This window comes from Pristis pectinata, chromosome 9, assembly GCF_009764475.1.
Source record: "Pristis pectinata isolate sPriPec2 chromosome 9, sPriPec2.1.pri, whole genome shotgun sequence".
In the NCBI taxonomy this organism is placed as follows: Eukaryota; Metazoa; Chordata; class Chondrichthyes; order Rhinopristiformes; family Pristidae; genus Pristis; species Pristis pectinata.
This window is the reverse complement of record NC_067413.1, coordinates 96626900-96649691: the sequence shown is the minus strand read 5'-3', so window position 1 is coordinate 96649691 and position 22792 is coordinate 96626900. Positions and strand designations below refer to the sequence as shown.

The 22792-nt window shown below is 43.0% G+C and overlaps 1 protein-coding gene across 1 annotated transcript in view; it reads right to left on the bottom strand.

The window, feature by feature from the left end:
• The window catches only part of LOC127574701 (ras-related protein Ral-A), a 64284-nt gene extending 64058 nt beyond the window's left edge, over window positions 1–226 (bottom strand). Inside the window, exon 1 of the mRNA XM_052023988.1 lies at window positions 46–226. The gene's annotated coding sequence lies outside the window, so the exon portion shown is untranslated. The remainder of the gene's footprint in view (window positions 1–45) is intronic.
• Window positions 227–22792: the final 22566 nt, after the last annotated feature.

The following is a 22792-nucleotide window of genomic DNA, read 5'->3' as shown; positions in this document are numbered from 1 at the left end:
AGTCCCGCCGGCGGCCCAGGCGCGTCGCCACGCCGTGCCCCCTACCTTCAGCCTCCGCCCCATGCAGGCCTCCCACTCGTTCCGCGACGGCCGCAGCTCGTCCGCCTCCTCGTCGAACACATCATCGCCCTGGGTGGCGGTCGGCCGCCACATTGCTTCCCCGCAGCGGGACCGGCGGGAGGGGAGAGGGAAGCGTGCGGCCGCCGCGCCAGCCGCTGCCACGTGATCCGCGCACACGTCACCGACGTCGCCTGGTTACGCCAGGCCCGAGTGACGTCACGCTCCTTTTAAATAGAGATTTAAAAATATGAACAAATGAAGGAATTTACAGGTAAACCTGAGGTAATGGACCTACTGCCATTTGTTATATTAAGTTTGGAGATAAGTTCAGGGTTTTCCTTTCAGTTTTTACTCATTCATTCATACACAGGACATGGATGTAAGGACCAGACATTCATTGTCCATGTCTAACTACTTATGGTTCACCACCATTAGGACATAGAACAGTACAGCACTGGACAGGCCATTCAGCCCACAATGTTGTGCTGATCTTGATGTTGATTTATACTAAATGTCCTCCTGTTGCTTTTTATTCTTTATTCCTTTCTTTATTTGTCATTGTACTGTTGCAACGACAACACAACGAGATTACGATGGCACTCCCTTGCCTAATAAAAACCAAAACAGTAAATTGAAAAGAGCAATTATGACTATAAAATAAAACAAACATGCTTACACAAATGTAAGGTATAAAACAAAAGGCAGTGTGCAAATGAACCGTGATAATAATAATAATGATAATCAGCAGCATATACATTGCATATATGCGGAGGCTGAAGGTAGGGGGCACAGCGTGGCGACGCGCCTGGGCCGCCGGCGGGACTCGGTGTACGCATGCGCAGCAGCCCAGCCGCTGTGGGCAGGGTCCCTGGTCTGTGGTCACATTGCACCGTCCCGATCACATACAGTACTTGCTTAGTTGGTACTCAAGTAATATTTATAGCAAACGTTAAACATCTGCTCTGGCCACTGTTTTAGTCCTGGCGTTGCCACTAGTTTAGATGCACCTAGTTTTGGTACATTCAGACCAGTGCAACAAACTGCAACAACAATGCATATGTATGCAATTGCATTGCATATACATATATCAGCATATACATGTTCAGTATTTAATATCAATATATTAAATAACACCATGATGAGTCCAGCCGGTAAAGGGGAGAAGACATAGTATGTGTATGTATGTATGTATAGGAGGTGTCAGTCCATGTTCAACAATTTAACAGCTTTGGTAAACAGCTTTACGATCCACATCCCTCCATTCCCTTCACATTCATGGGTCTGTCTAAAAAGCTCTTAAACTCCACTACTACCCCTGGTAAGCCAATCCAATCCAGGCATCTACCACTCTCTGCGTAAAAAAACTTGTCCTTCACATCGCCTTTAAACTCCCCCCCCCCCCCCCCCCCCCCCCCCCCCCCGCCAACCTTAAAAGCATGTCCTCTGGTGTTTGACATTTCTACCCTGGGGAAAAGATTCTGACTGTCTGTCCTATCTATGCCTCTCATAATTTTAAAAACCTCTATCAAGTCTCCCCTCAGCCTCCGACACTCTAGGGAGAACAACCCAAGTTTGTCCAACATTTCCTTATAGTTCACACCCTCTAATCCATGCAGCATCCTGGTAAACCTCTTCTGCACCCTCTCCAAAGCTTCCACACCCTCGCTGTAATGGGGCGACCAGAACTGCACGCAATACTCCACGTGCGGTCAGACTAATGTTTTACAGAGCTGCAGCATGACTTCCTTACTCTTATACTCAACACCCCTACCAATGAAGGCAAAAGTATAAACTTTTTTAAAAAGAACATAGCAGCATAACCACTTCTGTGGCCCTGTGGGTCCCCCCTCATTGTTTGAAGGGCTTCCCCATGCAACTCAGCCCCTCCATGTGTGGTAGCATAAGGAGCCTAGACTGTGCTCCTTCCTCACAGAACCTTAGCATTGGCTGCACCGAGCTTCAGTGCATCCCTCAGCATGTACTCCTGCAGCCTGGAATGTGGCAGTCAGCAGCATTCCTTTGCGGACATCTCGCTGTGCTGGAAGACCAACAAGTTTCGAGCATACCGAAGGACGTCTTTCACTGAGTTGTCACGTCACACTCATGGTGGATCCACCTTGTGTGTTCACTCCATGGCGTTCCTGTAAGATGCAAAGCCCTTTAGTACCTGAGGGACTTGTATTTCACATTCCTGTTTTTTCTTGACGAATTGATAAAGGCATCACGGGGCTACCCCAGAGTCCTTGTTAAATATATTTTAAAAAACCTGGAAGTGTGACACTGAGTTGGCCCAGTGCAGCCAGAGAGGAATAACAACTGTTAAAGCAACTGTGATATGGCACCTCCACAAGGACATAGAAATAATGAGAGTATTAGGGCTGTTATTAGGGCTGTGCCACATGATGCTCATTGGAACATGTTAAGGATGCAAGTTGAATCACTGAATTATTTTTTACTGTAAATGATATATGCACAAGGTGAACTAAAACTGGAACATTGAGTTGCACTACACAAAGTGCTGGAGGAACTCAGTGGGTCAGGCAGCATCTGTGGAGGGAAATGGACAGTCAATGTTTCGGGTTGAGTTCACCAGCGCTTTGTGTATTGTTCCAGAGTCCTAGCATCTGCAATCTCTTGTGTCTACATTGAGTTGTAATATTTATGTTTGCAATTCATGTTTACTGGCAGAATCAGTGTTTTGCCTTATCTTCGTATCTCCCATAACCATTTTCTAAGATACTGGAAATAGTTGGAAATAATTTATACTGTTAACAAACGTATTTTATTTATGTAAAATGAAAACACCTGCAGAAGCTGAAATTTTAAAAAATGAAGGCTTATTATGGAAAGATCATGATGAAGTGACAAAGAAATCTAGATCTGGCAAGAATTCTGCAATTGCACCAAGCCCAAAGAAGCAGCAGAATTCCAGGCAATATCTGTCTCCAACTAGAGACATTCTGAAGTATTACCAAAATCAAATTCCACTCTCCCAATTTTAATATCCTGGTTGTTACACGTGACTGGAAACTTAACATAAATGCTGTGGTTACAGGAACAAGTTAGAGCCTGGGTATTTTGCAGCATTGACTCAACTCCTGACTTCGTAAAAACCACCTACAAGGCACAGGAAAGGAGGGAAACAAGATTTTCGACATTAATGTGGATGAGTGTGGTTTCAATAATGCACAAGAAGTTTGGTAACATGGCTTGTTTGATGGGCACCACTTTCATTCCTTCCATCGCGGGTGCAGTCTGGCTGCTGTGCAGCATTGTCAGTGATTTGAAAGTATCTCACAAACCTGCATTTTGATTGACAAAAACTTCTGGCATGTGGGAGCACCAGCTTTTACAAATCCAGAAATAAGCTGCAGTTCCTTATGTTGACTGAGGTCAAATTATTGATGCTGCCTACCTAACCTCACTGTGGGATCTCCTTTGCTGCACTAACTGGAGTGGTTCAAGAAAGAAACATAGAAAATAGGAGCAGGATTAGGCCTTTGATCATCAGCTGTGCTCAGTCTCAATACCACATTCATGTTCTTTCTTCCTATTCAACACATTTTGCACCCCGAAATTGATGTATCTTTTTCTGAACTATATTCAGTGACATAGCTTCAATAGGCCTCTGTGGAATGAATTCCACAAATTCATCACTCTAAGTGAAGAAATTTCTCCTCAGCTTGGTTATAAATTTCTTGCCCTGTAACTGAAATTGTCACCCCTCGTTCTAGACACTTCAGACAGTCTGTCTAGCCTTATCAGAATTTTGTAAGTTTCAATTAGGTTCCCCCACCCCCACCCTCCCTCAGTTTTGTAAACATCTCTATTCTTAAACCCAACGAACATTATCTCTCCTCGTGGCAGTCCTGCCATCTGATGATTCTTTGTTGCACTCTCTTTGTGGCAAGTATATCCTTCCTTAGATAAGGAGACCAAAACTGTACACAGTACTCCAATTGTGGTCTCACCAAGGCCCTGTACAACAAGGAAGACATTCTTGGTGCTGTATTCAAATCCTCCTGCAATGAAGGTCAACGTACCATTTGCCTTGACCTCACAATCTACCTCATTATGATCTTGCACCTTATTGTCTACCTGCAATGCACTTTCTCTGTGGCTATGATACTTTATTCTGCATTCTGTTATTGTTTTACCTTGTACTAACTCAATGCACTGTGTAATGAATTGATCTGTATGAACGGGATGCAAGACAAGTTTTTCACTGTACCTCAGTACAAGTGACAATAATAAACCAATTCCAATTCTTTACTTATTGTTTCATCTACATGTTTGTTTTCAGTGACCTGTGTACAAGGACACCCAACTCTATTGTTCATCAATACTTCCCAATCTAACGTAATTTAAGTAATATACCGCCGTTCTGTTTTCCTACCAAAGTGGATAACTTTACTTGTATTCATATTGTACTGCAAATACCATTTATTACCCATTGCTCAATCCATCTAAGTCTTTTTACATTTTCCTCATAATTCATACTCCTACTCGGTGTACTGTCATCGGCAGACTTGAAACATTACATTCTTTCTCTCCTCCAGATCATTGATATATGTTATGCACAGCTGAAAACGAAGCACTGACCCCTGCAGTACCCCACCGGCTACTGGCTGCCACCCCGAGAAAGTCCCATTTATTTCTACTCTCTGTTTTCCATCTGAAAACCAATTTTCAATTAAAGCCAACACGATACCATGTGCTTTAATTTTGTACGCTTACCTTTTATGAGACTTTATCAAAGGTTTTCTGAAAATCCAAGTACACCACATCTAACAGAATGTTCCAGGGTACAGGTGCTATGGGGGGGAGAGAGGTGGAGGAAAGAGAGGAAGGGGAGTTGCATTTCTGATTAAGGAGAACATCACAGCAGTAGTCAGAGATGAAATTATGAGGGATTATCCAGTAAGGCTTTATGGGTGGAGCTAAAAAATAAGAAGGGGATGATCACCTTGTTGGGATCGTACTACAGGCCCCCAGATAGTCAACGGGGATTAGAGGAACAGATATGCAGGGAGATTGTGAAGAATTGCAAGAATAATAGTAGGCAATTTTAACTTTCCTAATATAGACTGGGGCTGCTATAGTGCTAAGGGCTTGGGGTGGAATTTGTTAAGTGTGTTCTGGAAAGTTTCCTCACACAATGTACTAGGGAGAAGGCAAAGCTTGACCTAATCTTTGGAAATAAGGCAGGACAAATGAGCGAGTGTCAGTGGGGGAGCACTTTTGGATCAGGGATCATAGTTCTATTAGTTTTAAAATAGTTATGGAAAGAGACAGATGTGGTCCACAAGTTAAAGCTCTAAATTGGGGTGGCAAATTTTGATGCTATTAGACAGGATTTTGCAAAAATCGATTGGATTAAGTTGTTTGTGGGCAAAGGGACGTCTGGCAAGTGGGAGGCTTTTAAAAGTGAGATAACGAGAGTTCAAGGTCTGCATGTTCCTATTTGAGTGAAGGACCAGGTTTGCAGGAGTAGGGAACCCTGGATGACGGGGGATATTGAGGCCCTGGTCAGGGCAAAGAAGGCATGGGTCAGGTACAGGCAGCTGGGATCAAGTGAATCCCTGGAGGAGTATAAGGGATGCAGGAGCATACTTAAGAAGGAAATCAGAAGGGCAAAAAGGGGGCATGAGAAAGCTTTGGCAGAGAAGATTAAGGAGAATGCAAATAGATTTTATGTATATTAAGGGAAAACAAGGAACAAGAGAGAGCATAGGGCCCCTGAAAGACCAAAGTGGACATCTTTGTGTGGAGTTGCAGGCATGGGAGAGGTCCTCAATGAATTTTGAGAACTCTGTTTTTACCGTGGAGAAAGACATGAAGACTTCGGATTGTGGGATAGTTAATGGGGATGTCTTGAAGACAGTCTGCAATTACAGCAGAGGAGGCGCTGGATGTCTTAAAACACATCAAGGTAGATAAATCTCCAGGTCCTGATCCAAAAACACTGTGGGAAGCTAGAGAAGAAATTGTGGAAGCCCTGGCTGAGATATTTGTATCATCGTTAGCGACTGGTGAAGTGCCAGAAGGTGGAGGGTAGCTGATGTGCCTTTATTTAAGAAGGGTTGCAGAGGAAAACTTGGGAACCATAGACCAGTAAGCCTAACATCTGTGGTAAATAAGTTACTAGAGGGGATTCTGAGTGATGAGATATATAAACATTTGGAATGACAGGGGTTGATTAGGGATAGTCAGCATGGATTTGTGCTTGAGAGATCATGTCCCACGAATTTGATTGGGTTTTTTGAAGAAATGATCAAGAAGGTCGATGAGGGCAGGACGGTAGACATAGAATCTTATCAAAGGCCTTTGATAAGGTTCTGCATGGTAGGCTGCTATGGAAAGTTCGATCGCATGGGATCCAAGGAGAGTTAGCTAATTGGATGCACAACTGGCTTCATGGTAGGAAACAGAAGGTGATGGTGGAAGGTTGTTTATTGGACTGGAAGCCCATGACTACTGGTGTGCCTCATTGCTATCTCAATGATTTGGATGAGAATGCACAAGGCATGGTTAGTAAGTTTAGAGATGACACTAAAGTCGGCAGTGTCGTAGACAGCGAAGATGGTGATCAGGAATTACAGAGGGATATTGATCAGCTGGGTAAGTGGGCTGAGGAATGGCAAATAGAGTTTAATTCAGATAAGTGTGAGGTGTTTCATTTTGGGAAGACAAACGAGGGTAGGACTTTCACAGTGAACAGTAAAGCTGTGGGGAGTGTTATAGAACAGAGGGATCGAGGAGTACAAGTACATGGTTCCCTGAAAGTGGCATCACAGGTAGACAGGGTGGTGAAGAAGGCCTTTGGCATGTTGGCCTTCATCGGTCAGGGCATTGAGTATAGAAATTGGGATGTCATGTCAGAAATTGCAGTTGTACAGGACATTTGGTGATGCTGCATTTGGAATATAGTGTTCATTCTTGGTCACCCTGCTATAGGAAAGGTGCCATTAAGCTGGAAAGAGTGCAGAAAAGATTTATGAGGATGTTGCCAGGACTCGAGGGACTGAGGTTGAACAGGCTAGGACTTTATTGACTGGAGTGTAGGAATATGAGGAGATTTAGGACATTTATACAGATATATAAAATCATGTGGGGCATAGACAGGGTGAATGCACACAGTATTTTCCCCCCAGGGCTGGGAATCAAGAACTAGAGGGCATAGGTTTAAAGTGAGGGGGAGAGATTTAATAGGAACTTGAGGGGCAACTTTTTCACCCAGAGGGTGATCCATATTCGAAATGAGCTGCCAGAGGAAGTGGTTGAGGCAGGTACATGAACAACATTCAAAAGACACTTGGACAGGTGGAAAGGTTTAGTGAGATATGGGTCAAATGTAGGTAAATGGGACGAACTTAGGCGGGCATCTTGGTTGGCATGGACGAGTTGTGCCGAAGGGCCTATTTCCGTGCTGTATGACTCAATGACCCTATGAGTAGCTCCAGCAAATCTCCTAGCCAGGGTATTGGTTCCCCTCCAATTCAGGTGCAACCAGTCTTTTTTTTTTACAGGTCACCTCAACCTCCGAAGAAATTCCATTGGCCCAAGAACCTGACTCCCTCCAACACCAACTCCTCGCCAAGCACTCATCTGCGGTATCCTTCTATTCCTACTGTCATTAGCACATGGCACGAGGAGTAATCCAGAGATTACAGACCTTGAGGTCCTGCTTTTTAACCTTCTGCCTAACTCCCTACAGGACCTCATCCCTATATTATAATGACCTCTGGCTGCTCACCTTCCCCTTTGAGATTGTTCTGCAACTGCTTGGAGACATCCTTAACCCTGGCACCCTGGAGGCAACATACCGTCCGGGGTCTTGCTGGCTGCCACAGAATCTTTTGTCTGACTTCTTAACTATTGAGTCTCCTATCTCTACAGATCTCCTTGACTCCATCCTTCCCTGCTGTACATCAGAGCCAGTTGTTGTGCCACAGACCTGGCTGTTGCTGCTGCTTTCCTCTGAAAGATCATCTCCACAACAGTATCAAAAACAATATATCTGTTACTGAGGGTAATGGCCACAGGGGAATCATGCAATCCCAGTCTACTCCCTCTGTCTTTCCTGGTGGTCGCCAAACTACCTGCTGCCTGCACCTTTGGTGTGACCACCTCACTAAAACTCCTCTCTGATGCTCTCCAATTCAGGGATGTGTCTGTATGAGTCCAAATGCAGCTCTAGTGCACGATGCGGTCAGTCAGGAGCTGCAGCTGGACACACTTCCCACAGGTACAGTAGATTTGCAGATGACACCAAAATTGGTGGTATAGTGGAGAGTGAAGAAGGTTGCCTAAGGTTGCAACAGGATGTAGGTCATTGGGAAAGTGGGCAAGGGAATGGCTGATAGAATTTAACTTAGACAAGTGCAAAGTTATGCATTTTGGGAAGCTGAACCAGGCCAGGACATACACAGTGCAGGAACCTGGGGAGTTTTACTGAACAGAGAGACCTTGGGGTACAAGTACATAGTTCCCTGAAAGTGGTGATGCAGGTAGACAGAGGGGTGAAGATGGTGTATCGTATGCTTGCCTTCATTGGCTCTGGCATTGAGTAGAGGAGTTGGGATGCCATGTTACAATTGTACAAATCATTGGTTAGGCTGCACTTGGAGAATTGTGTGCAATTCTGGTTGCCATGCTAAAGGAAGAAGGTGATTAAACTAAAGGGGGTGGAAAAAATTCACAAGGGATGTTGCTTGGACTGGTTGGGCCAAAGGGCCTGTTTCCGTGCTGTATAATTATATGAATCTATGAATAGGATATGGACCTAATGTGGACAAATGGGTTTAGTGTAGATGGGCCAAAAAATGTTGGCATGGAGAAGGTGGGCCAAAAGGCCCATTTCTATGCTGTACAACTCTATGACATATTCTCATTGTTGTCTGCAAATTAGCCTCAGCTTTACCCTCCTCCCCACTCCATGACAAAACAGGCTGGAGGTGGAGGCTCCTCATCCATTTGTTGTTTGCTCTGATTTGACTTGTTGCTATTTTAAATTGCAGAGGCAGCTGCCTCAGATATAAATATACAGATTGGGCTCTGAAGGTGCCACTGGGGTGCAATCTGTGTTACTGATGGTGCTGCTGTTCTGGGAACCTAGCATGAATCCCAGGACAGGGGATACATACCTCTGAGTGTTCGAACCGGAGGATCAAGGATGCCATAACAAATCAGTGCTCTAAGGGATAGCACTAAGCAGAGTGTCACTGCAGTGGATCAGGAGAACAGCAGTGGAATCCTCCTTCAGACCCCCTAATGTATCTTGAGGATCACTTACCATTTGCTTTGCCCTCCCCCTTGACCCAAATCCAAATACAAATCCTTAGTGTATCTGGACTTCCCTTCTCACCACTTTGGTGACTATGGGGTCCATTCCTACAGGTCCCAGGAGCTCAACTTCTGACCACTGACCAGTTCCTGGAAGGAGCTTGAGTCTGACTTTATTGATGTAGTGAAGGAATCAAACCCTCTCTAGGTTACAACATAAGCTGGTTGCCTTCCCAAGCCAATCACATTGGTATCGGTATTGGTTTATTATAGTCACTTGTACCAAGGTACAGTGAAAAACTTGTCTTGCATACTGATCGTACAGGTCAATTCATTACACAGGGTAGTTACATTGAGATAGTACAGAATGCATTGATGTAGTACAGGTAAAAACAATAACAGTACAGAGTAAAGTGTCACAGCTACAGAGAAAGTGCAGTGCAATAAGGTGCAAGGTCACAACAAGGTAGATCATGAGGTCATAGTCCATCTCATTGTATAAGGGAACCGTTCAATAGTCTTATCACAGTGGGGTAGAAGCTGTCCTTAAGTCTGGTGGTACATGCCCTCAGGTTCCTGTATCTTCTACCTGATGGGAAGGGGAGAGAAGAGAGAATGTCCCGGGTGGGTGGGGTCTTTGATTATGCTGGCTGCTTCACCAAGACAACGAGAGGTAAAGACAGAGTCCAAGGAGGGGAGGCTGGTGTCCATGATGCGCTGGGCTGTGTCCACAACTCTCTGCAGTTTCTTGTGGTCCTGGGCAGAGCAGCGGCCATACCAAGCCGTGCTACGTCCTGATAGGATGCTTTCAATGGTGCATCGGTAAAAGTTGGTGAGAATCCAAGCGGACAAATCAAATTTCTTTAGCCTCCTGAGGAAGTAGAGGCGCTGGTGAGCTTTCTTGGCCGTGGTCTCTACATGATTTGACTAGGACAGGCTGTTAGTGATGTTCACTCCCAGGAACTTGAAGCTCTCAACCCTCTTGACCTCAGCACCATTGATGTATCATGTGCTGATATGGCTGATTTTTTACTCAATTATGGGATGTGAACATCATTGGGAAAGGTGGCATTCCTTGCCCATCCCTAATTGCCTCTGAACTGGTGAACCATATTGCCATGTGATGAGATGGCACATGAGATTCAGAGTAAGAAGGAACGAAGTGGATGAGAGAGGGAAGAGCTTTTGGCAGTTCATACTTTGCTTTTGAGTAATTTCACTTATTCTTTGGACCTACACTGTGGGGCCCCAGTTTTTCTCTTGCATTGTTAGAGCCTGTTATATTCACTTCTGTAATTCGAAGACCTTTAGTTTATTTTTCTGTATTGAAATTTAATTGAGTCAGATTGGATGACCTTTGGAAAAGGGTGTAGGAGATGCAGGAGACCCCATTCAGGAAGCAAAGGCTCAACTTCCTTGAACTGTCAGAGGAACAGTGCTTCCAGATGGTGAGAATATTAGGTCCAGAATTACTGCATCTGGTTTTAGTGGCCAGAGGTTGCAAAATAAAATACCAGCTTTGAATTCTTCCCTCCAAATTATTCCAGGCTTCCGGGGGGTAGTGCAGGAGTGTTTCATTTGGCTGCACATAGGTAGATAAAATAGATGGTGGACAAATTATTTGTCAAGAAATGGAAATGTAGTGAAGTCCCATGGCATGATCTAATGACCAAACAGTCTGTTTTTGTGATGTTGGTTGATGGATACACATTGGCCAGGATACTGGGAAGAACTCCCCTGATCTTTGAAATACTGGAGTGGTCCTAATATGTATATTCACTTGAGAGCATTTCACGTATCATCTGAATAACACCTTGTTGGAATGGGACTGGAACTCACAATTTTGGACAGAGGTAGCAGTGCCATAACTGAGCTAAAGCTGATTAAGAAAAGGTTTTCCTCACTAAACTGTTGGAAGCTTTCTAGCGGAGTTACAATGATCTAGATTTTCCTCCTTGGCTGCTAGAATTGAACTTCTGTAATGCTGCCATGAGCCAGTCCAATTTTCTTTGAGGCTCCATCAGTGAAAGCACCTGGATTGCTGACGGCAACTATTAACAGCCTCTTTTGGAGCATTTCATTTGTTTGAGAGCTGGACGAATGGGGGTGAAAAATTAAATATTGCTGCTTTTTTAAAACTAGCATGCACTAGTTGAAAGAGACAAGACAGCCATCTTGTTACTATAGCAATTTGACTGACTGGAATACTTTAGACAAGGGGTTCTTCAAGTTGCAGTTCAGATATGGTGTAACTTAATACAGTAAAGCAGGACCAGCTTTCTTAGCCTGAGAATCACCAGAGGCATCAACTGGGCTATTTTTGCATTATTTGTTCATGGGATGTGGGTATCTCCAGCATTTATTGTCAATCCTTAGTTGCCTTGGAACTGAGAAGGGGATTAGGAGTCAACTATACTGGTCGGCCTGGAGTGACGTATAAGATCAAGTAAGGGTGGAAATTTTCCTTCCTGTAGGACAAAAGTGAACTAGCTGGGAGTTTACAACAATCTGTTAGTTTCATGGTCACTATTACTTATAGTAACTTCTTAAATTTAAGGACCTGAATTTAAATTTCCCAGCTACCTTGGTGAGATTCAAACTCCTGTCCCTATATCAATGGTCTAGTCCCCTGGATACTAACACATCTTCATGAAATGGCAAACAGCATCAGAAACACACAGCTGTCTGGTGGCTTAGTGCTAGAAGAAATTAACTGACTTCTTAAGCACAGAGAACGTAGGCCCAATAAAGTTGTGGTGTTACAAGGCATCTTATTAGCAATTCTGTACACAGTTTTCTACCAGTAGTTCATTGACTTTCATGTGCACAACATACTGTCCTTGTCTATTAACATTATGTGGCCCATAAAGCATAAGAAGCTCTGAATACACAGAAGGCAGTGGATGTCAATTGCTGAATATACTGAAGAAAAAGGGAGATAGATTTGTAGATACAAGAGGCATGAAGGGGTATGGAGAGACAGGGCAAATATTATATTGAGGTAGACGATCAGCCATGATCATATTGAATGGCAGAGTAGGCTTGAATGGTCTCTTGTTCCTACTTTCTATATTTTATTATCTAGGATATACCACCATCAAAATAGGGAAAAAACACTCCAATCCACTTTTCAGTGGGAGAAAGCTATAATCTGGAAAAACAGGAGTTCAGATTCACAAGACTTGAGAAGTAGCTTTCAAATGGGTAAGACTGTCAAAATCTTGATGAATACTGTGGCATATGACAAGCAGTTTAGAGTGTAAGGCTCAAAGTGTGATTGCATGGAAAGGATATGACAATCAAGAGGACACGCCTTAAATTCACAAGGATGTTTCCTTGAGTGAAGGAGGAAAGATTGAGAAACTGGGGAGGTTTATTCTCCTGAAACAATGGTGATTGAGTCTGTTTGATGGAGGAATTTAAGATTATGAAGGGATAGGATAGAAGAGATAAACCCAGGCTGTTTCTAGTGGTTGAGGGACCTAGAACCAGGGGTCATAAATAGAGTCATAGAGTCATAGAGCACTACAGCACAGAAACAGGCTCTTCGGCCCATCTAGTCCATGCTGACCTGATCTTCTGCTTAGTCCTATCTACCTGCACTCGGACCATATCCTTCCAAACCCCTCCCATCCATGTACCTATCCAAACCTCTATTAAATGTTACAATTGAATCCTCATCTACCACTTCCGCTGGCAGCTCATTCCACACTCGCACCACCTTCTGAATGAAGAAGTTCCCCATCAGATTCCCCTTATATATTTCACCTTTCACCCTAAACCTGTGTCCTCTAGTTCTGGTCTCAACCAACCTTAAGGAAAAAGCCTGTATGCATTCACCCTATTGATACCCCTCATAATTTTGTATACGTCTATAAGATCTCCCCTCATTCTCTTACGCTCCAGGGGAGTGAAGTCCTAACCTATTCAACCTTTCCCTATAATTCAGGTCCTCAAGTCCTGACAAAATCCTTGTAAATTTTCTCTGCACTCTTTCAAGCTTATTAATACCATTCCTGTAAGTAGATGACCAGAACTGCACACAATACTCCAAATTCGGCTTCACCAACAACTTGTACAACTTCAACACAACATCCCAACTCCTGTACTCAGTACCCTGATTTATGAAGGCCAAAGTGCCAAAAGCTCTCTTTCCAATCCTATCTACCTGTGACACCACTTTCAAGGAACTATGGACCTGTATTCCCAGGTCCTTTTGTTCTACTGCACACTTCAGAGCCTTACCACTCACTGTATAAGTCTTACCCAAGTTTGTCCCCCCAAAGTGCAAACCTCACACTTGTCTGCATTAAACTCCATCAGCCGTTTTTCAGCCCATTTTCCTATGGGAAATGTGAGATAAAGGAATTTTTGGCAGACACTGGGAGAAACTTCTGTACACATAAAGGGTTAAGAATCTGGGATGTATCACAGGAGTCGGTGATGAGAGACAATATCATCATTTAAGAATAAGTTAGATGAGTGATTGAAGGAAAGAGATTTATAATTGTATGTGAACATTGAATTGGGAATAATGGAATATAAGGTGGTTGGCTGAATGACCTTTCATGGAAATTTCCATGTACATCACATGAAAGCTGGCCAGTAACTGTAAAAGTAAGTGACAAATACGTTCATATGAATACTGAACCAATCTTTCACTGCTAAAAAGCAAAGTATTGTCCTTTGAATGTGGGAGTTTACAGATGTTTCTGGAAACAGTTACATGCAGTTTTATCTGATCCAGAGAGGGCATTATTGAGGCCAAGACAGAGACCAGTGTGATAGGATTAGGGAAGGTACATAACCACCATTCAGGAAGGCCAGACTAGTTTTTGGAGGCAAAGACTTACTAAATATTTGGTGGAGGTCAACTAATACCCCATTGTTGCAAGTACCCACTGAGCTCTCTTCAATTGTTCCATGATGTACTTTATCTTGTGGAATGAACCTGTAGTGAAGTGTCGACCTAGGGAACAACACTAGAACAGAAAGGCACATGGTGTGTGTTTTAAAAGCAGCCCCCATGAAGATTACACCTCACTTCTGACAATATCAACCAGTTTGGCCCTGTTTTCCTCTGTTTGGATGCTGTGTGTTAAGTTTAAAAAAGAATTCAAGGCCTCTATGTGCAACTGGTGCCATTTCATGGGAGGGCTGGGTGGTGAGGGTGAGAGGGCTGGTGTTGGGACCTGATCAGGGTTTGGGGTGTGAGTGCCTGGAGATAAAAGAATGGGACGGGGGTGAGGTGACCGGAGTCTTAGGGTGGAGGTGGAGGTGACAGGAGATGGGGTGAGTGAAGATGTAAGACATGGGATGGGGCTGATTGGATTTTGGGGTGAGCAGAGGCTGGAGAGTGAAGTTACATGGTGGGGAGGAGGGTAGGAGTGATCAGGGATTGGAGCCAGGGTTTGGTTTTGGGTGTCTAGGAGTAGACAGTGTGGTGGGGCCAATGGGAACAGAAAATATACAAAAACTGTAGGGTTCAGGTTTCCATTGCTGGCTTGTGACCAGCTCTAGGAAGCCCAATTTAAATGACGCTGCTGTTTAGTGTGCTCCACGATAGCCACCCTAAAGAATAGTCTGACCTGATTTCCTAGGCCTTCCTGCAAAGGACACTGCATGTAGAATGATGTCATCCATACGTGACTGATGTTGAAGTTGTACAATGGTGAATCATAGCTGGAAGTGCCCAACTGAGTTTCTGCAGTGAAGCAATTAAGATAAGACAAGATTTCTTTATTAGTCACATGTACATCAAAACACATAGTGAAATACACCTTTTGCGTAGAATGTTCTGGGGGCAGCCTGCAAGTGTCGCCACGCTTCTGGAAAATAGTTGCAATTGTCTTCCACTTCTGAAATAAGCATCCACATTTTGTAGAGAACGTTTTACAAACTTTAAACTTCCACTTTCCATTCCTGTCCCTCCCAAGAATATTGGTCATAAAAGGTCCACACAATTCATGGAATTTTATTTTTACACTTCCATCAGCAGGTGAAGTTTATGGCCTGGAAACTCAGCCTCATGGACCATCAATTTTTTATGTGCTACATTATTGAACTTTATTTAAAATTAGATAGCTAAAGGTCACTGGACTCTATGAACGGTTCAAAGACTATTGAACGGTTTCCTAGTACGATAAGGTGGACTCTTGACCTCACAATCTACCTTATTAAGACCTTGCACCTTATTGTCTACCTGCACTGCACTTTCTCTGTAGCTGTTACACTTTATTCTGCATTCTTTTATTGTTTTACCTTGTACTAACTCAATGCACTGTGTAATTAATTGATCTGTATGAACGGTATGCGAGACAAGCTTTTCACTGTACCTCGGTACATGTGACAATAATAAACCAATTCCAATTCCAATCCCAATTCCTTTGTACATGGATAATATACGAAGTACAAATGTACAAATGGTGTTTTGCGAAATTCTATCCTGATCCACCGATTCAAATGATGCACATTTGCATTGAGGCTGTTATGTGTACACAACGATGTCAGTGAGTATGCAATTCATTTTTATCATGCAGGGTTTGCAGATGGCTCAGGCCTGTCACATGAAGCAAGCTTTAACTGAAGAGGGAGGGCCTTCTTCAGTGTTGAGAATTTTCCTCGGCTGGCTCAAGGCCCCTCAATGGACTGGATCAGCAATGCCGTCATTTAGTCAAGCTGCAACTCACTGATGTTGTACATCACGAGGCAAGTGAATAGATTGTGTTAGCAAGGTGATCTTGAACACTGTATTGCTATTGGTTTATTATTGTCACTTGTACCGAGGTACAGAGAAAAACTTGTCTTGCATACCGATCGTACAGATAAATTCATTACACATTGCAGTTACATTGGGTTAGTACAGAGTGCATTGATGTAGTACAGGTAAAAACAATAACAATACAGAGTAAAGTGTTAGAACGATTATAGTAAGGGTAATGAGTAGATCTGTAGAGAGCAGATTGCAAGGAGTGATCCTTATGTTTAAAAGGCATTTGTATATGTACTTTGGATCGGAAAGGTGTAGAGGGATATGGGCCTAACATGGGTAAATGGGATTAGCCTAAATGGGCATCATGGTCGGCACGTATGAGGTGGGCCATCAGGGCCCATTTCTGTGCTGTGCATTTCTATGTTTTCCCCTGAATGTCACCTCCAGTGGCAAGGCACCTCCAGTCAGCCATTAAGGAAGTGTAGTGGGCAACCCCAACCCAGCAGCCACCCATGCATGGCTAGAAGGCAATTTTGTCACATTACCAGTTGAAGTGGTGCAATTAGTTATCATTGGGAACTGCCACTTTAAAAGCTCCTGGAAGTTCACAATCAACTTTACTGCTAGCATCCACTTTATTGCAAAGTTAACTTCCAAAGGCCTGCAATTCTACTTTATATGATGCATACTAGAAGGGCCTTGCACAGAAGTGATTTGACTTCCCAGTGTAGTATTTTCACACATGAAAGAATTTCCAACCCAGTACATCTGCATAACAAATTAAAAAAGTCACTACTTCATCAGTGGTACTACATTGCCCTCTGCTGGACAGAACCAAATCTTCCTGTATATTACTAAACATTGCTTCACAATTTACACCAGTGTTCACAACTCATAGGTTGCACTAAATAGTGAGTTGCTTGATGTTGCGACAGTTTGTTGTGAAACAACTTTTAAACAGTGGCAATGCTGTTGAAAATTTGTGGCTTGCCCTCAATAGCTTGAAATGAGCTGCAAGTAACACATCCGCAGCAAAGTGCCAGAAACATTGCCTGTGAAAGGATTTCATTTGACACATGGGCTGTTGGGTGGGGATTGAGTCAAATGATTTTTCTGTGTAGTTGAGGGTTGTTTAACTTTACTGTAAGTCAGATGAAATGTTATTATTTGCCTGTATGGCATATTAATCTAGTTTAGTCTTTTGTATCATTTTTTCACTTTTCACTCAGTGGTTTTGATCAGAAATCCATCAATCAGTTTCACAAATCAAATTTTGATGTGTGCAATCCTTCAAACAAGTTTGAAACCACTTTTTGGTTTTCATGGAATTAGGATGCAGCTGGCTCATTTTGCATCCCAACAAAATGAAAACACGGAGGAAGATCTCCAGTAAATGCTCAAATCAGTAGGGAAGACCTGCTACAATTGTATAGGACTTTGATGGACTACAGAGTACAGTTTTGCTCTCCATACTTAAAGAAGGATAAATTTACTTTGGACACAGTACAGAGAAGTTTCACTTGACTGATTCCAATTTTGAAGGCATTATCTTATAAAGAAAAATTAAGCAGCTTGGGTCTACATTTTCTGGAGGTTAGATGAATGAGAGGTGATTATATTGAAATATGTAAAGTCCTTTGGGGGCCTGACAGGGCAGATATTGAGAGATGTTTTCAGGGGAACGTAGAATCAGGTGTACAATCTCAGGATAAGGAGTTGCTGAGATGAGGACGAAATTCTTCCTTCAAAGGATTGTGAATCTTTGATGTCTCCACAGAGCTGTACAGAGTGTTTAGTGCTGAGATAGATTTTTAGACTTTAGGGGAAATCAAGGGTTATGGTGCAGGAAACTGGAGTTGAGGCAAGGATCAGATCAGCCGTGAGACTGTAGAATGGCACTGCAGGCTCAAAGAGCTGGAAGCCTACTCCTGCTTCTACAGATCTGCTCACTGGAAGCTGAGTTTTCCTTTATTTAGTACAGAAAAGGTGAACACAGGCAGCAGTGTGTCATGTGTGATGAAATGCTGGTGAATGAAAGCTTAAAATAATCAAAGTTGCCTTGGCATTTGAAGACAACACACCACTGCAAAGACATGCCTCTTGATTTTTTTAAACAATAAAAACAGATTTGGAATTATCAGAAAGAAGACTTGAAAATGTATGTACTGTCCAGGAGCGGGCACTGCTTGTCTCTTCCCTCCTTCTGCACTGTATTATGAAGTGTGGAAAAATTTCACTCTCTGGAGCTAATCATTTTTCTTTTTCCTTTTTATATTTATACTGAATTGCTGAGAAAATCATTTGCAAAGATATTTAAAATAATCCTCTATGATGGAAGGAATATCCAATATTGTACTCCAAACAGTCTTTCAATATGTGTCTATATGGCATTGCATTTTGATGATTCTACAGATATATCAAACCATGCTAGCTTCTGGTTTATATGAAGCATGCATGGGATGGTGTTTGCAAGAACAGTACTGAGTTGTCTAAGATAAAAAAAGATATTATTAGTCTTTATTAGTCACATGTACATTGAAACACTTCTATTACTGGTGTTGATATATATACTACAATGAAAAACTGCTTGAGTCAGTGAGATTAAACTGTTTGAAGGGCCTGTTTCCCTGCTGTATCACTCTCTGACTCTAAGTATGTTGGTTTTACAACTAGAGTTATAGAACCAGAGTTATATAGCACAGAAACAGGCCCACCATCTCCATGCCAACAATCAAATGCCTGTTTTTACTAATCCCATCTACCAGCACATGGTCTGTAGCCTTTGACGTGTTGCTGATTCAGATTCCTGTCAGCCCACTTCTTAAATGTTGTGACGGTACCTGCCTCCATCAATGGCTCATGCAACCCAGATTCCAACCGTGTCTGCGTGGGTTTCCTCCGGGTGCTCCGGTTTCCTCCCACATTCCAAAGACGTATAGGTTAGGAAGTTGTGGGCATGCTATGTTGGCACCGGAAGCGTGACGACACTTGCGGGCTGCCCCCAGAGCACTCTATGCAAAAGATGCATTTCACTGTGTGTTTCAATGTACATGTGACTAATAAAGATATCTGATATCTGATCTGATTAACCACTCTCTGGGTGAAAACGTTCTTCCTCAAATCCCCTCTAAATCTTTCACTGCTTACTCTAAATATATACCCTCTAGTTTTAGACCACTCTGCTGTGGGGGAAAGTTTCGTACTATTCACCTTAGCCTCCCCCACTCCAAGGAAAACAAACCCAGCCTATTCAATCTCTCCTCGTAACTGAAACGCTTTATCCCAGGCAGCATCATGGTGAATCTCTTCTGCATTCTCTTCGGTACAATCACATCCTTCTATCAAGTGGTGATCAAGGCTGTGCACAGTACTCCAGCTGTGACCTAATCAATGCTTTGTAAACCTGTTCTGCCCCTTAATGGATCCTTGGACTTGTACACTGACATCCCTCTGTTCCTAAATACTCCTTTAGGCCCTATCATTCATCGTGTATGTCCTACTTTTATTACTACTCCTAAAATGCATCACCTCACACATATCAGGATTAAGTTTCAGTTGCCATTTTACCAACTGATCAATATCATCCAGTAACCCATGACTCTCCTCCTCATTACCAATGACACAAACAATTTCCTTGTCATCTGCAAATTTTATAATCATACCTCCTACATTCCAATGCATATTGTTAATGTACAGAACAAACAGAAAGGGTCCCAAGCAGCCAAATGGTTCGCGGTTTCCAATCGCGAAAACAATCCTCTATCGTCACCCTCTACCTCCTATTACCAGGCCAATTTTGGATCCAATTTGCCATCTTTCCCTAGATCCCAGAGGCTCTAACCAGTCTTCCATGTGGCCTTACTGAAGTCCATGTAGACCACATTAACCATACCGTCTCCCTTTTCTTTACCCATTTGAAAAATTCAGACAGAATCTCACCCTAACAAAGCCATGCTGACTGTCTTTTGATTAATCCGTACCTTTCAAGGTGTAGGTCCAATCCCTCAGAATTTTTTTTCCCAATAAATTCCCTACCACTGACATTAGACTCATAGGCTTGTAATTACCTGGCTTATCCCAGATGTCCTCCCTCCTCCCAGTGGAGTTGATTAAAGAATCCGCTCAAAACCAGCCAATGCAAGTTGGGAATGCTGTTATCTGAAGAGGTGGTGCTATCATCCAAAGACATGGGCCTGAACCTTGCTTGGTCCAGCTTGCTGACGGACTTGTCACCCATGGGGGGCTTGCCTATGCTCACTTTGTCTGGATGTTGACACCTTGCACCTGAGAGACATCCCATGAGGGGAGGCAAGCTCTGTCAATAACTGCTGTCTTCAAGAATATTGAAGTACTTTGACTAGCAGTGTGTAATAAGTAATTAGGGGACAAAAACTGGTGTGTTTTCTACCTGAACTAAATTCTGGGTCACAACTGGCCATTGGTGCCTACAGATGGTCCTGGGATATAAATGGTTGAGAAGCACTGATTTAACTTGGATGTAAATGTAACTTCAGACTATCCCAAAGTTCTTCACTGCTAATTAATAATTCATGTAACATAAACAAACATGATAGTCAATTTGGACACAGCTAAGTTCCACAAACACCAGTGAGACACTGATTCAATTAGAAAATGCTGATCACTCTCAGCAGGTTGGACAGTATCTGTGGAGAGTGAGATGGAGATAAGGAGAGGGAAATTTGGTAAATTGGTTTATTGTTATCACATGTACTCAGGTAGAGTGAAAAACTTGTCTTGCACACCATCCATTACACAGTGCATTGAAGTAGTACAAGATAAAACAATAACAGAGTGCAGAATAAAGTGCTACAGTACAGAGTAAGTGCAGTTCAAGTAGACAATAAGGTGCAAGGTCATGACGAGGTAGATTGTGAGGTCAGGAGTCCATCTTATTGTACTAGGGAACCATTCAATTGTCTTATAACAGCAAGATAGAGTTGTCCTTGAACCTGGTGGTATGTGCTTTAAGGCTTTTATATCTTCTGCCTGATGGGAGAGGGGAGAGGAGGGAATGTCCGGGGTAGGTGGGCTCTTTGATTATGTCGGCTGCTTTACCGAGGCAGCAAGAAGTGTAGACAGAGTCTGTGGAGGGGAGGCTGGAAAGATGAGTGTAGATGCCAAGAATGGTCTTTGAATGTGGAGGCTGGTGAGGCAGAAGGTGAGGATGTGGATCTCTGCATTGGGGACACCAAAGGCAAATTGGCTGATTGCTTTATGAAGAATTTCTGTTAACTCCATAAGCAATGACCCTATGTTTCCAGCTGCTTGCCATTTTAGTTCTCTGCACTAGTCCCACTCTGAACTCTCTGTCCTTGGATTTCAACACTGTCCTGATGAGGCTCACCAGAGGCTTGAAGAAAAGCATGGCATCTTTCATTTAGGTATTTTGCAGTCTCCTAGACTCACTGATGAGTTGAACATTTTTTTACATTTTTGGACTACAGGTCATGGTAGCGAGTCCACCGTCATCAATCTTGGTTCCTCATAGCTTGGGTTCTGTATTTGATCACTCCTGCCTTGCACCTATGAACATTATCTCCTTCTGCTCTATCCTCCCCTCTCATACTTTACCTGAACTTATACTTTCTTAAAACCCCTCACATCCACCACCTTTTCCTGTTCTGAAAAGGGGCCAAAGGCTTGAAAGATTAAATCCATTTCTCCCTTTTCAGATGCTGCCTGACCTACTGGGTATTTGGAGTGTTTTTTGGTTATGTTTCATATTTAAGCATGTGAAATATTTTACTTAGAGTCATAGAGTTGTACAGAATAGTAACAGGCCTTTCGACCCACCATGTCTATGTTGATCATCTTGCCTATCTATACTTTTCATAAGATAAGATAAGATAAGATAAGATAAGATAAGATAAGATAAGATTTCTTTATCAGTCATGTGTACATCGAAACACACAGTGAAATACATCTTTTGCGTAGAGTGTTCTGGGGGCAGCCCGCAAATGTTGCCACGCTTCTGGGACCAACATAGCATGCCCACAACTTCCTAACCCGTACGTCTTTGGAATGTGGGAGGAAACCGGAGCACCTGGAGGAAACCCACGCAGACACACGGGGAGAACGTACAAACTCCTTACAGACACTGGTGGGAATTGAACCTGGGTCGCTGGCGCTGTAATAGCATTACGCTAACCACTACACTACTGTGCCTGCCTACTTGCCTGCATTAATTCCATATCTCTCTATGCCTTGCTCATTTAAGTACCTGTCCAGAAGCTTCTTAATACCTTTTAAAAATGAGATACTAACCTGTTTTGGTTTTGTTGGTTGAGGGGTGAGTGTTGACCTTGGACACTAGCAGACCTCTCTTATTCTGTAATAGGGCCAGGAGGTATTTTATATCCAGATATAAGAGTGACTCACCCACAATGGTGCAGCTTTCCCTCATTGTGCACCAAAATGTCAGTGGATATAAAGTGCTTCAGCCTCGGAAACACAACCTCACAAGTTTAAAGGTGACATTGATTCTAACTGTTCCAAGTTGAAACTATGGAAACAGAGGGTAAATCTCTGACTGCACATTCTGTGCCCAGAACACTATCCACAGGGATATGAACCAGGGAACTCTCTCACAATTTCCATCAACATACTGGGGCATGTATTTGTAAAATTTATCTGCTCTTTTCCATTGCTTATGCTGAAGGTATTTGGAGTGAATACATGTTTATAGCTGACAAAACCAGCTGACCCTAGGCAATA